This window comes from Arachis ipaensis, chromosome B1, assembly GCF_059453495.1.
Source record: "Arachis ipaensis isolate K30076 ecotype BB chromosome B1, ASM5945349v1, whole genome shotgun sequence".
NCBI classification, from domain to species: Eukaryota; Viridiplantae; Streptophyta; class Magnoliopsida; order Fabales; family Fabaceae; genus Arachis; species Arachis ipaensis.
In genome coordinates, this window is record NC_142436.1 from 140784237 (window position 1) to 140798790 (window position 14554).

Here is a 14554-nt window from a genome sequence, read left to right on the forward strand (position 1 = left end):
TTTGGCCTATTCAGATATCATGCGTCCTATTCATGAACGAATGCTACCTCTTTACATTGTCAAAAAAAATATTATCAAAACGTATGCTATCCTCTGCTAACTTTTCAATGTGCAAATTAAATTAATCCAGCAATCTCAAAGATTCTCCAAGCTCATGATTTCCAAGCAAATAGTAAAGCACTTAAAAACAAACACATACATTCACCACCTACAACAAAAAAAATAATGCATTGATAAGGAGCTGATAGCACTATTTACATTTGTGGATATCCAACTCGTTGTATTTCAGTCGCTATAGATTAGCAATTCAACCCATATACAGAATAACATCAAATTTGGTGGTAGGATAATTTTATCTGTCCAACTAACACTCTTAATTTTTAATATGAATATTCGTAAAATATATATACATCCGCCCAAATATTTAGTATCATTGAAATATAAATTCAATTTGTTAATAATATATAAATAATATTTGATATTATAAAATATAAAAAGATTAAATATTATATTTGAATAAAATAAATATATTTTTTAAGTTAATTTACACCCTTCAATTTTACACTATGTTATGTGCTCTTTTGTCTAGAAACTTTTAAAACGTTCAAATAATAGTTCTCTTTTTTTCGTTCAAAATGAACAAATTAACTCATTAATAATAAACTTTAAAATCTACATGGATTGAAGTGTTTGTATTTCAGTTCGCATCAGTATACAAAAACAAAGCATTTCTCACATAGGTATATTTCTTGTATCAACTCAGATAGACTCGATGACGTTAGGATTTTTGCCAGTAAAGAATGTCATAAAAACAGTCGCGTTGTAGATATAGTCTCTAAACCGACAGAAATCCCTTCGTACAAACGTTTTGGTTGTCACAAGGAACAAATCCCTTTAAAATTGATAACCGAGTATTTAAACCTCGGGTCGTCTTCTCAAGGAATTGCAGGGAAGTATGTTCTTATTATTGGTTATGGAGATTGTAAATTTGGGGTTTTGAGAATAGGGAGCAAGTAATTTAAATTGCAATTTAAAATAAATAAATAACTGTAAAATAAACTTTTGGCAAGGTATGAAAACAGGAAGTCCTATTCTGGTTATCCTTATCAATTGTAATGAGAATTGGATTCTTCTCCCACTTTGTTAACCTCTAACTATGAAGGTAAGTTAAGTGGAGGAATTAATTCTGATTCCTCAGGTCCTAGTCTTTCCTTGGGAAAGGCTAGAGTTATTAGAACTTGAATTAATGAAATGAAGAAATCCAATTTTCAATCAACAATGAGTTTGATAACTCAAGTGTCTCCAATGACTCAACCAAAGCCAAAAGGGAAAAATAAATCTAAATTGAATTGAAAGCATCAATATGAATAAAGCAAAGCAAAATTAAATCTGAAAATACCTCAAATTGCATTAACAAAAGAAATTAAATCTGGCATAGATGTTCATAAATTAAATTGAGAAAATAAATAAAAATAAAGAACCTGGGATTGAGAGTCACTCCTAAAACTAAGAGAAGTCCTAAATCCTAATCCTAAGAGAGAGAGAGGAGAGAACCTCTCTCTCTAAAACTACATCTAAAAACATAAAAAGTGAATTATGAGAAGTCTCCCTATGAATGGATGCATTCTCCCACATTATAGCCTCTAATCTGTGTGTTCTGGGCTGAAAACTGGGTCAAAAACAGCCTAGAAATCGCCCCCAGCGATTTCTGTTACGTTCTGGTCGTGACAAAGTGACGCGGCCGGATGGATCACGCGGTCGCGTCGCCTAGTGTCAGGGCAACTATGGCATATAATATATCAAATCGAAGCCCCGGACGTTAGCTTTCCAACGTAACTGGAACCGCATCATTTGGACCTCTAGCTTAAGTTATAGCCGTTTGAGTGCGAAGAGGTCAGGCTGGACAGCTTAGTAATTTATCCAACTTCTCGTATTCCTTCCACTTTTGCATGCTTCCTTTCCATCCTCCAAGCCATTACTGCCCTATAATCTCTGAAAACACTTAACACACATATCAAGACATCTAATGGTAATAAGAGAGGATTATTAATTAACAATTTAAAGCTCAAAGAAGCATGTTTTCAATCAAAGCACATAATTAGGAAGGAAATATAAAACCATGCAAATATTATGAATAAGTGGTGGGTAAAGAGTTGATAAAATCCACTCATTTAAGCACAAGATAAACCATGAAATAGGGGTTTATCACTCGACAAATTAAAGTGTTCCTTAACTTTTAGCTAATTTCGTGACACAATCCATTTACGCAATCTATGTACTCTTGCTAAACATTTCTTAAAATACTTTGTCTTGTTTTGATCATTTCAATTCTCGTACTACCAGATTTTATTTTATTTTATTTTTTTTCAAGTTCATCCACTAAGCTATATATATATATATATATATATATATATATATATATATATATATATATATATATATATATATATATATATACACTAGTCAAGTGATGCTTTCCCCTTTGTACGACACCTTAGTTGAAATCCTAACGTCACTCGAAATTAAATAGTTGATTATTATTTCTAAGTCTTGATGGAATAATTATAGTAGTACTCTTGAAATTGAAAATGAACTTCTACATTGACTGCGTGCAACAAGAAGTAATGCCTTGTTAGCTTCTTTCCTATAATTTTCTATGTTATCTGCAGCCTCACATACATGACCTACTTTTTAGTCTTAGAAAAAGTACAAAAGAATAATAAAAATATGAATAATGGAATAAAAAAAGAAATTAATTTTAAAATCATAAATAAGATTATTAATTAATTATTTTAAATTTTAAATTTTAAAATTTAAAAAATAAGAATTTGTAATTAAACCAAATTACAATTGGCACAATTACTCCTAATATTATGCAAACCTCTCATTCTCCATTTGCAATCTCTGGTTCGTAGAGTCACCTCGGTGCCGCTGCACTTCTCTACTGTCCGGTCCGACACCGCCCAGCCTCTCCGCGTTCCGCTTACGCGCCGTAGCAACGGGGCTGTAGCAGGCCCGTGCGTCCTTATTACCGCTGCCCACCCGTCGCCGACCGTGTAGGTCCCACCGCAGGTCGCTGCCTCCTGTTGCGCTATTCGAGATGCACGTTATCCTCGTCATCTGTCCTTCCCGTTGCGCCGTTGTTGTTGTTGTGCTGCACCTCATCGATGCCACTCTTCTTCCCACTGATTCGACTCCTCCTCCTCTTCCATCTCTGGCCGCTGCGCGTTCGGGTTCGAAGCCCACGGAGCAGATTCGCAACCTCGTCTAACCGAAGTTGTCGTTGCGTGGCTCCTCCGTCGCCGGATCTCCTCCCCTGCCTCTATGCATCGCTGTCGACTCTTTTCACTCCGAAAATGTGCTGGATGTTCAATTTACTAGGTATACAGATAGTATTTTAATTCTTAATTGGATGGTTATTTTGTTCGATTCAGTTTAAGTATATACAATTAACAAATGTTGGATAATCATTTTACTAGGTAGTGGGATGATTATTTTAATAACTATATGAATGGTTGTTTGATGACGATTCTACGACGATGATGGAAGAAAAGGCTATAGGAGTGAACGATGATGACCGATGAAAGAGCTTCTAACACCAGAGAGATGGGATGATTGATGAGGATGGGGTAGCAGACAATTTGAAGAAAAAGAAGGCGTTTTGATGAATCTTTTTAAAAAATTTTCTTATTTTTTTTATATTGGACTAAATTCAAAACCCATTATTTACATTATTTAGATTTTTTATTATTTTCCTAGCGGAGCGGTTAATCTTAGTCTTGATGGATGTATCCATATGTATAATGGGATCTTTGTGTGAATTCCTTGAATTTGTTATAGTTTTCAGAATGGCAATGATTCTATATGCTGAAGAATGTGACTCCCCCTATACCCTATAGTTGGTATGTATTAGTGGCATGTTATCAATGGCCACCAAAACATTCAGATTTATTATGTATATATAGTTAGTTACATCTCCACTATATGTCTATATATACTTGCTTGGGGTATATATATTACCCAGCCCATTAAAGTATGCATGACTCGAAAATTATATTTAGGTTTGTAATTAACAATCAATAGCATACTAAATTATACAATCAACATGTTCATCAACTATAAATCCATTATTACAAATATATGTTGCGTATACACTAAAAATAAAAATACATATTTAAATATAAAATATATATTAAAAATAAATTAAATAATATATATAATAATTGATTTAATTATTAATCTTTTACATATATTATTATTATTATTATTATTATTATTATTATTATTATTATTATATGTAAATGAATTAATAATTAATATCTAGAGATATTCTAGAAATTAAATACCTCGTTTATATATGGTTTTTGCTAAATACTTAGAATATATTGTGTTAGACACGGACGCGGTCTTGAGTCTTCAATATTGTCTTGTGAAGGATTCAAAAGCCATTATATGTTGACATTTTGGGAACATATCACAGTTGTAAATGAAAACTATTATATATGCACGGAAATTAAACTAAATTGAAATATCTCTCTCTATATAATAATATAAATCACACTCTTTTTTAAAATGAAAAAATAAAAATTTAGTTACCTTTAAATTAAAATAATAAAACTCGTACATAATAAAAATTACAAGTGATTAACTTTTTATTTTATTAGTTTATAATTTTTCTCCTTTATTAGATCGTGTTGATTCTAGGAATGGAATCATGACATGGTTTGGGTTACACAAGCATATAATACTTTATACTTTTGGCTTGACATACACGATGATCATCAAAAGAATAAGAGAAAAGGAGAAATAAATCCTTGATATTTTGATATATGGACATTTAAATATTTTAAAATTTTAAAATATATTTAAGTTACTGACTTTTTTTAAATTTGGATATATCGATCTCTTATGTTCAATTGGATCTGTCAGATCTAATAGAAAAATTAAACGTAATTCTCGTTGTACTGACCTGGTCGATATGAATATACATGTGGGAGAATTTTTAAAATAAAACAAATTAGACTCAGGGATCGATGTATCCACATTTTGAAAAAATCTGAAACTTAAATGTATTCTTAAAACTTCAGAGACTTAAATATCCGCAGAGGTGCAGACTAAAAAATTAAGAATCGATTTGTCCGTTTCTCAAAATATATATATCAACATCTAATTAAACCTTTGTTTGGTTTCTGCCTTATTTATTGAATTATTATTTTTTAAACTTTTGTAAAAAAAATTTAAAATTCAAAATTTGAATTATTTTCTTGTAAAGTTTATATATATAACTATATTAAAAATAACAAGGAAATAGAAAATAATAGAAACAGAACGAATTAATTAAAGATGATACAATGCATGCAATCTCAATTATTAACTCTCAAGTATTCCAACCTTTTGACTTCATGGTCTTGAAGTCAATAAAGACATTAACATAGCAAATTAATTAAGGTCCATAGTGGCATCTTGGACGGGGTGAACAATAGTTTACATAACGAGAAATAATGGAGATTTCCTTAGCTGCTTCTTTGTTTTTTTCTTCTAAACTTTTAGTGTGGTAGTGTATGGTTGGCCTGCTTGACGGGTTTTATTTTTCAAAAGAAATATTGTAATGAGGAAATTAATAAAAAAATATTGCAATGTGAGTGTATGTCAGCATTGATAGTTATGAAGTGCAAATCAATCTTCACATATATTTTGGTTTCATCTCATGTTATTTAAACATATAATAATATAGTCTCAATTCTCAAACTACTTGATACTCATTAATATATATATATATATTAATATGCGATTTTGTTAGATGTATAGCAAGATCATCTATAAAAACTTTCTTCCTTAGATTAGAAGAAGACATGTTCTAATATAATCCACACTTGAGCACCATACATAAGTTTCACTTAAGGTATTTGTTATGGTATGATGATAAATTCATACGTATCGATACGTTTAAAATATGGACAAATAATAACAATTTATGTAAAATTTATTTTTCACATCAACATTTAATTTTTGTTTTTTTAAATATTTATTATATCACTACTTTTACTAATACACCCCTTTAATTAAATAAAAATAAAAAATAATTTTATAAAAAGTCTTAAACATCTTTCTTTTATTTGATTAGACAAAAATATCCTTTTAAATTAAGAAATTTTAGAATTCAATTCATCTTAATTTTATAGTTTCAAATAATTTAAACAACAAAACAAAAATATATTAAAAAAATAAAAAAATTAAAATTTCTTCATCTTCTCCAATTTTTCTAATCATTCGTACCTCCCTCTAAGCAAAACATATCAAAGAAACAAAAAATCAATTGTTCTTCATCTTCTCCAATTACCTCTCTGAAGCAAAACAGTGAAAATCTCAAACCAAAACCCTAGATTCTTTGAAGCTCCAGTTGACTGTGGCGTTTCCTCTCATCATGTGCCGTAGAGTTCGGTAGACAAGGTCTGGTGCTGTGTAATTAGGGATCAAACTGAAGTTGAGCTTTGTAATTTTCCCAAACTCAGAGGCAACTTCGCCTGGCGAAATCTTGTAGTCTTCATCTGTCACCCATGATCTCAACATGCCAGTGTCACCGGAAGGTGATATTGTCCTATCTCCGACGTTGAACCGGGACTTGGTCTCAAGTGCTGAGTTGTTCTCAAGTGCTGAGTTGTTCTCTAAACAGCGGCGGCAAAGAACCTAGGGTTTTGGTTTGGGACTTTCACTACTTTGCTTCTGAGGGGTAATTGGAGAAGATGAAGAACCATCGATTTTTTGTTTCTTTGATATGTTTTGCTTAGAGGGGGCATGAATGATTAGAGAAATTGGAGAAGATGAAGAAATTTTGATTTTTTGTTTTTTTAATATGTTTTTGTTTTGTTGTTTAAATTATTTGAAACTATAAAATTAGGATTAATTGAATTCTAAAATTTCGTTAATTTAAAAGGATATTTTTGTTTAATCAAATAAAAGAATGATGTTTAAGACTTTTTATAAAATTAAATAAAAAATATTTTTTATTTTTATTTAATTAAATGGGTATATTAGTAGAAATGGTGATATAATATATATTTAAAAAAACAAAAATTAAATTTTGATGTGGAAAATAAATTTCACGTGACTTGTTATTATTTGTCCATTTTTAAAGGTATCGGTACGTATGAATTTATCATCGTACCGTAGCAAACACCTTATCGAAAAGATGCTCAAAGACAATTATAGTGTCCGGAGTTATTGAAACATTACCAAAAAGATGCTAAAAGACTATTATAGTGTCCGGAGTTATATATGAGAAACTATAATGATAAAATTAAAATTTCAAAGACCACACTGAGTAATGATTTGAATCTCAAAGATCTATATAAAACTTTACTCTAAAAATAAATTTTAAAATTTTAGAATTTTATGTGTTTATTAAATAAGAGTAATAATAAAGATGGATTTATTTACCATTTTATCAAAATTTGATTTGAAATTAATATATATAACAAAATAAAATGTTAAAAATTAATTTGACAACTAAAATTTGTTAGAATATTAGGTTGTCTAACTAAAAAATATTTGAAATTTGAGTTGGAATATTACTGCTAATCTTTTATTAAAATTTAACATAAAAATAAAATAATTTTAATATATTATTAGTATAAAATAGTTTTACATATATATGATATATTTAATTATGTAATATTACGTTAACAAAAATAATCATATTTTCCATTACATTGGTGGCTTGATTATTCAAGAAATAATAACGAACATGACGAGACAATTTTATATCAAAATTAAGCTAAAAAATTAATGCCTAATTAAATAGAAATTATAAATTAATTTAATAATTTTTTTCGGTGAACAATTGATTGAATAATTAAATCTTGATAAAATGTAGATGGCAAATTACACTGTATTTATTTAAGATATAAAGTAATAAAATAAAAAATAATTAAATTGAATAAATAAAATAAGGGAAGCAGCTCCTTCCCCGTTTAGCTGATTACCACCCCTCTAATGCGATAAAAATGACCACCACCACCGACGCAACCGCCGCAGCCTCATCGGAAGCACAGCTGCTGAAAACAGTGACCACCATCCTCACCAGCCACCCTGACCCCCACTCCGCGCTTAAACTCTTAATCCAAAATCTCACCCTCCCCACGGTGCTTTCCGTCCTCTCCACCACCCAACTCCACCGCACCCACTCCGCCACTCTCCTCTCCTTCTTCCACATCTTCCGCCACTCTCTCCACCCTTCTCTCTCCTCCTCCCCTGAGCCCCTCCTCGCCCTCCTCCCCGGCCTCCTCGTCCACCGCCGCTACTCCTCTGCCCGCTCCCTCCTCCTCAACTTCATCTCCTCTGACCACCCCCGCCACTCCCTCCACCAGCTCCTCTTCCGCCGCCCCCGTCTCCCGCAGCCACTCCTCGACACCTCCCTCTCTGCCTACGCCCTCTCCGACCACCCCGACCTCGCTTTCCAGCTCTTCAACAAGATGAAGCGCCTCCGCATTAAACCCAACCTCCTCACCTGCCACTCCCTCCTCTCCTCCCTCGTCCGCCGCCACCCTCATTCCTCCCACTCCATTCACCTCTCCAAACAAGTCTTTAACGATTCCCTTAAGCTCGGTATAACCTCAAACACCACCACCTTCAACATCTTGATCCATGGTTCTTGTCTTGATAATAATTTTAATAATGCTCTTAGCTTCATGAACCAAATGACTAATTTTACTTGTTCTCCTGATAATATCACTTACAATACTTTTCTTGATGCATAAGGGCCAATTGAGTAAGGTTAGGGAGGTTTTGCTAGAGATGAAAGGTAGCGGGGTTTCCCCAAATAGGAACACCTATAATATCTTGGTTCATGGCTATTGTAAGTTGAGGTGGTCGAAGGAGGCTGCCGAGGTTGTCGAGTTGATGAGAGCAAACGACATGGTACCGAATATTTGGACTTATAATACAATCATGAGGGGTTTGTGCGACGAGGGGAAGGTCAAGGAGGCGATTAGCCTTAGGGATGATATAGAGAGCCTGAGGGTGATGCCGGATGAGGTTACCTACAATATTCTGATTGACGGGTGTTTTCAGTGGGGGGGAGTGTGGAGGCATTCAAGTTGGTTGAGAAAATGAAGGGAAAGGGAGTCAAGCCGAACGCGGTGACTCACAATATAATGGTGAAGTGGTACTGTAAGGAAGGTAAGATGGATGAAGCCAGCTGTGTCGTGGCAAAGATGGTAGAGAGTGGGTTTTCACCGGACTGTTTTACTTATAATACTATGATCAATGGTTATTGTAAAGCAGGAAATCCGGGAGAAGCTTTTAAGATTATGGATGAAATGGGGAGAAAAGGTTTAAAGATGGATACTTTTACTCTGAACACTATAGTGCATAAATTGTGCATGGAGAAGCTGCTGAAAGAGGCATACGAGTTGACTGTGAAGACCACAAAGCGAGGTTATATTCTCGATGAGGTAACCTATGGAACTCTAATCATGGGATACTTTAAAAATGATCAATCAAACAAAGCTCTGAAGCTTTGGGATGAGATGAAGGAGAAGGGGATCATTCCTAGTGTTGTCACTTATAATACTATAATTGGGGGGTTGTGCCATTCTTTAAAAACTGATCAGGCTGTAGATAAATTGAATGAGCTTTTAGATAAAGGTTTGGCCCCCGATGAAGCTACGTGTAACATAATTATTCATGGTTTCTGTCGGGAGGGAGCATTGGAGAAAGCATTCTTGTTCTATAACAGAATGGTTGAGAACTCATTCAAGCCTGATGTTATTACATGAACATTCTTCTTCGAGGGATTTGCAAACATGGTATGTTCGAGAAGGCCTTTAATTTATTTAACACATGGATCATTAAAGGTAAGTCCGTTGATGCAGTTACGTACAACACGTTGATTTCCGTCCTTTGCAAAGAAGGGAAACTTGATGAAGCATTTGACCTCATGACTGAGACGGAGAAGAAAAAATTGGGGGCGGACCGATATACTTATACTACCATCATTGGTGCACTTACTCATGCTGGGAGAACTGAGGAAGCAAAGAAATTCATGTCAAAACTCCTAGAGACAAGTCCAAATATGATAAGTGAAGACACTTCACAAATACTTAGTTCAGGCGACATGGATTACTCAGAACAGGTAACTAATTTTTGCACTCAAGGAAAGTACAAATAGGCAATGAAACTATTTCAAGAATCAGAGCAGAAAGGAGTTAGTTTGCATAAATCTGCGTATTTCATGTTAATGGATGGGCTATTGAAGAGGCGAAAAAGCATATCGAAGGCCTCCTTATCAGATTGACACAATAAATTCAAATTGGCATTTAGATTCCTGATGTTCATCATGTTGAACCCATTTTATTGGTGGTTTTGCTGTGATGACGATCCATTATTTCATGTAAGTATCCAATTTTCCAACATTATATTAGATTTTGTGGCGTTTGTAAACTGTGACTGTGTAATCAATATTTTCTTCCCTGGTAATTATTATGGATGGTATCCATAGTTAAAGGTTAGAGAAAGTTATTCATGTCCTCAAGAGATGTTTTATATGCTTTATTATCTGCACAAACAGAGTGTTGCTTTAATAGAAATTATAGATCTATTCTCACACTGCAATCAATTGTGCAACAGACATGTTAGGGGATCTGAACAGAGTCCACTTGTTTTTTATTGTTTTAAATGATAATAAGAGCAAACTACCATTTGGAATAAGGTGCATTCTGTTTTAGCGGGATTTCTTGAAGGATCAGAAGGTCCTTGGTTCTTATCCAACCTGTTGCCTACCCAGCATGGTCCGTGTACTGAATTTCACTTTATTTGTTCATAAATACAATCGTCAGTCCGTCTGATTTTATTTTGTGTAGCCACAAAAATAATGCATTCCGCTTTTCATGTTTGACTGGATCATTTTATTTTAGCTGTCTTCTATATGGTTGACTTAATTTTTCTGTTTTTAACATTGCATCAGTCAAAGTTTTACTTTTTGTTTTTTCGTTAAATCTTGCTTCTCCTTGTAGTAAGATTTAGGGTGCCTCTAATTTGAGCGAAAGTAATTATTTTACCGTGAACTTTCTCATTCTTAGAATATCATCCTATTTGTCTTCACTGTGATTGTTATGAGCTCTGAAAAAAATACACTACTTGATTCCTACATCGATGTTGTGGCTGCACCAGTACGACTGGATTTACCAGATGTTTAAATTAGGGCCAACTTCCTTTTTTGTGGACTAATGGTGGCTCTCTAATCGGCAGATTGTGTATGAATTTGTAACAGAACAGAAAAGAGAGAGATTTGTTCAAATGTATTAATACCCTGAACTGTTTATTGGAAGATAGTTCAGAGTTTTGGAGAGAAATGTGATAGTGGAATTAGATTTAGGAGGAAAAAGGGTGTCTTATTCGAGACTTTCTCATTGATTCTCAATACAATAAGAAAATTATATCCCACCTCCCCCCTTTCCTCCTCTCCAAATTAAAATGTGAAGCTTCTAAAAATAAAAATATAAGATAAATTTGCCTTCACAATTACATATTGGATCTCTAGCTAATAGACTTCCTAAGTTTTAACCATGTCAGGAACTATAGCATTGTTAGTGTCAGAAGTTTTGAAAATGATCTGTTTGGATTCATGCCATTAAGTGATGTTAAGATGATTAAAGACAAAATGTTTAAGGGAAAAAAACTCAAAAATACCCTCTTCATTACTTAATTAGGAAATAAGCATGTTAAAGTGTATTTTTTATTCGAGTATCCTAATTATTTCATTTATTTATAGGATAACAGGTTTGGGTTGCCAACAATGAATCTGCATGGCTTTTATGCAATACTGTGGACAACTCCATCAACATCTGTTGGGTTAGTTCTCATGATTTTTTTTTCCGCTTATTGCTTGGTCATTACAACAGACATCATTTGTGTTTTTTTCCTTCCCCGTTTAGCTGATTACCACCCTAAACCCTAATGCGATAAAAATGACCACCACCACCGACCCAGCCGCCGCAGCCTCATCGGAAGCTCAGCTGCTGAAAACGATGACCACCATCCTCACCAGCCACCCTGACCCCCACTCCGCGCTCAAACTCTTAATCCAAAATCCCACCCTTCCCACGGTGCTTTCCGTCCTCTCCTCCACCCAACTCCACCGCACCCACTCCGCCACCCTCCTCTCCTTCTTCCACATCTTCTGCCACTCTCCCCACCCTTCTCTCTCCACCCCCCTGAGCCCCTCCTCGCCCTCCTCCCCTGCCTCCTCGTCCACCGCCTCTACTCCACCGCCCGCTCCCTCCTCCTCAACTTCATCTCCTCCGACCACCCCCGCCACTCCCTCTACCAGCTCCTCCTCCGCCGCCCCCGTCTCCCGCAGCCACTCCTCGACACCTCCCTCTCTGCCTACGCCCTCTCTGACCACCCCGACCTCGCCTTCCAGCTCTTCAACAAGATGAAGCACCTCCGCATTAAACCCAACCTCCTCACCTGCCACTCCCTCATCTCCTCCCTCGTTCGCCGCCACCCTCATTCCTCCCACTCCATTCACCTCTCCAAACAAGTCTTTAATGATTCCCTTAAGCTCGGTATAACCCCAAACACCACCACCTTCAACATCTCGATCCATGGTTCTTGTCTTGATAATAATTTTAATAATGCTCTTAGCTTCATGAACCAAATGACTGATTTTACTTGTTCTCCTGATAATATCACTTACAATACTATTGTTGATGCATAAGGGCCAATTGAGTAAGGTTAGGGGGGTTTTGCTTGAGATGAAAGCTAAATAGGAACACCTATAATATCTTGCTTCATGGCTATTGTAAGTTGAGGTGGTTGAAGGAGGCTGCCAAGGTTGTCGAGTTGATGAGAGCAAACGACATGGTACCGGATATTTGGACTTATAATAAAATCATGAGGGGTTTGTGCGACGAGGGGAAGGTCAAGGAGGCGATTAGCCTTAAGGATGATATGGAGAGCCTAAGGGTGATGCCGGATGAGGTTACCTACAATACTCTGATTGACGGGTGTTTTCAGTGGCGGGGGAGTGTGGAGGCATTCAAGTTGGTTGAGGAAATGAAGGGAAAGGGAGTCATGCCGAACGCGGTGACTCACAATATAATGGTGAAGTGGTACTGTAAGGAAGGTAAGATGGATGAAGTTGGCTGTGTCGTGGCAAAGATGGTAGAGAGTAGGTTTTCACCGGACTGTTTTACTTATAATACTATGATCGATGGTTATTGTAAAGCAGGAAATCTGGGAGAATCTTTTAAGATGATGGATGAAATGGGGAGGAAAGGTTTAAACATGGATTACTCAGAACAGATAACTAATTTTTGTACTCAAGGGAAGTACAAAGAGGCAATGAAACTATTTCAAGAATCAGAGCAGAAAGGAGTTAGTTTGCATAAATCTGCGTATTTCAAGTTAATGGATGGGCTATTGAAGAGGCGAAAAAGCATATCGAAGGCCTCCTTATCAGATTGACACAATAAATTCAAATTGGCATTTAGATTCCTGATGTTCATCATGTTGAACCCATTTTATTGGTGGTTTTGCTGTGATGACGATCCATTATTTCATGTAAGTATCCAATTTTCCAACATTATATTAGATTTTGTGGCGTTTGTAAACTGTGACTGTGTAATCAATATTTTCTTCCCTGGTAATTATTATGGATGGTATCCATAGTTAAAGGTTAGAGAAATTTATACATGTCCTCAAGAGATGTTTTATATGCTTTATTATCTGCACAAACAGAGTGTTGTTTTAATAGAAATTATAGATCTATTCTCACTCTGCAATCCATTGTGCAACAGACATGTTAGGGGATCTGAACAGAGTCCACTTGTTTTTTATTATTTTAAATGATAATAAGAGCAAACTACCATTTGGAATAAGGTGAATTCTATTTTAGCGGGATTTCTTGAAGGATCAGAAGGTCCTTGGTCCTTATCCAATCTGTTGCCTACCCAACATGGTCCGTGTACTGAATTTCACCTTATTTGTTCATAAATACAATCGTCAGTCCGTCTGATTTTATTTTGTGTAGACACAAAAATACTGCATTCCGCTCTTCATGTTTGACTGGATCATTTTATTTTAGCTGTCTTCTATATGGCTGACTTAATTTTTCTATTTTTAACATCGCGTTTGTCAAAGTTTTACTTTTTGTTTTTTCGTTAAATCTTGCTTCTCCTTGTGATAAGATTTAGGGTGCCTCTAATTTGACCGAAAGTAATTATTTTACCGTGAACTTTCTCATTCTTAGAATATCATCCTATTTGTCTTCTCTGTGAGTGTTATGAGCTCTAAAAAAATACACTACTTGATTCCTACATCGATGTTGTGGTTGCACCAGTACGACTGGATTTACCAGATGTCTAAATTAGGGCCAACTTCCTTCTTTGTGGACTAATGGTGGCACTCTAATCGGCAGATTATGTAAGAATTTGTAACAGAACAGAAGAGAGAGAGATTTGTTCAAATGTATTAATACCCTGAACTGTTTATTGGAAGATAGTTCAGAGTTTTGGAGAGAAATGTGATAGTGGAATTAGATTTAGGAGGAAAA

General features: G+C 35.0%; 2 pseudogenes; both read left to right on the plus strand.

Annotated features, from left to right (window-relative positions):
- The first annotated feature begins 8003 nt into the window (after positions 1–8003).
- On the plus strand, positions 8004–10294 carry LOC148578632 (uncharacterized; annotated as a pseudogene).
- Positions 10295–11966: 1672 nt separating this feature from the next.
- LOC148578633 (uncharacterized) lies at positions 11967–13467 on the plus strand (annotated as a pseudogene).
- The last annotated feature ends 1087 nt before the right edge of the window (positions 13468–14554 follow it).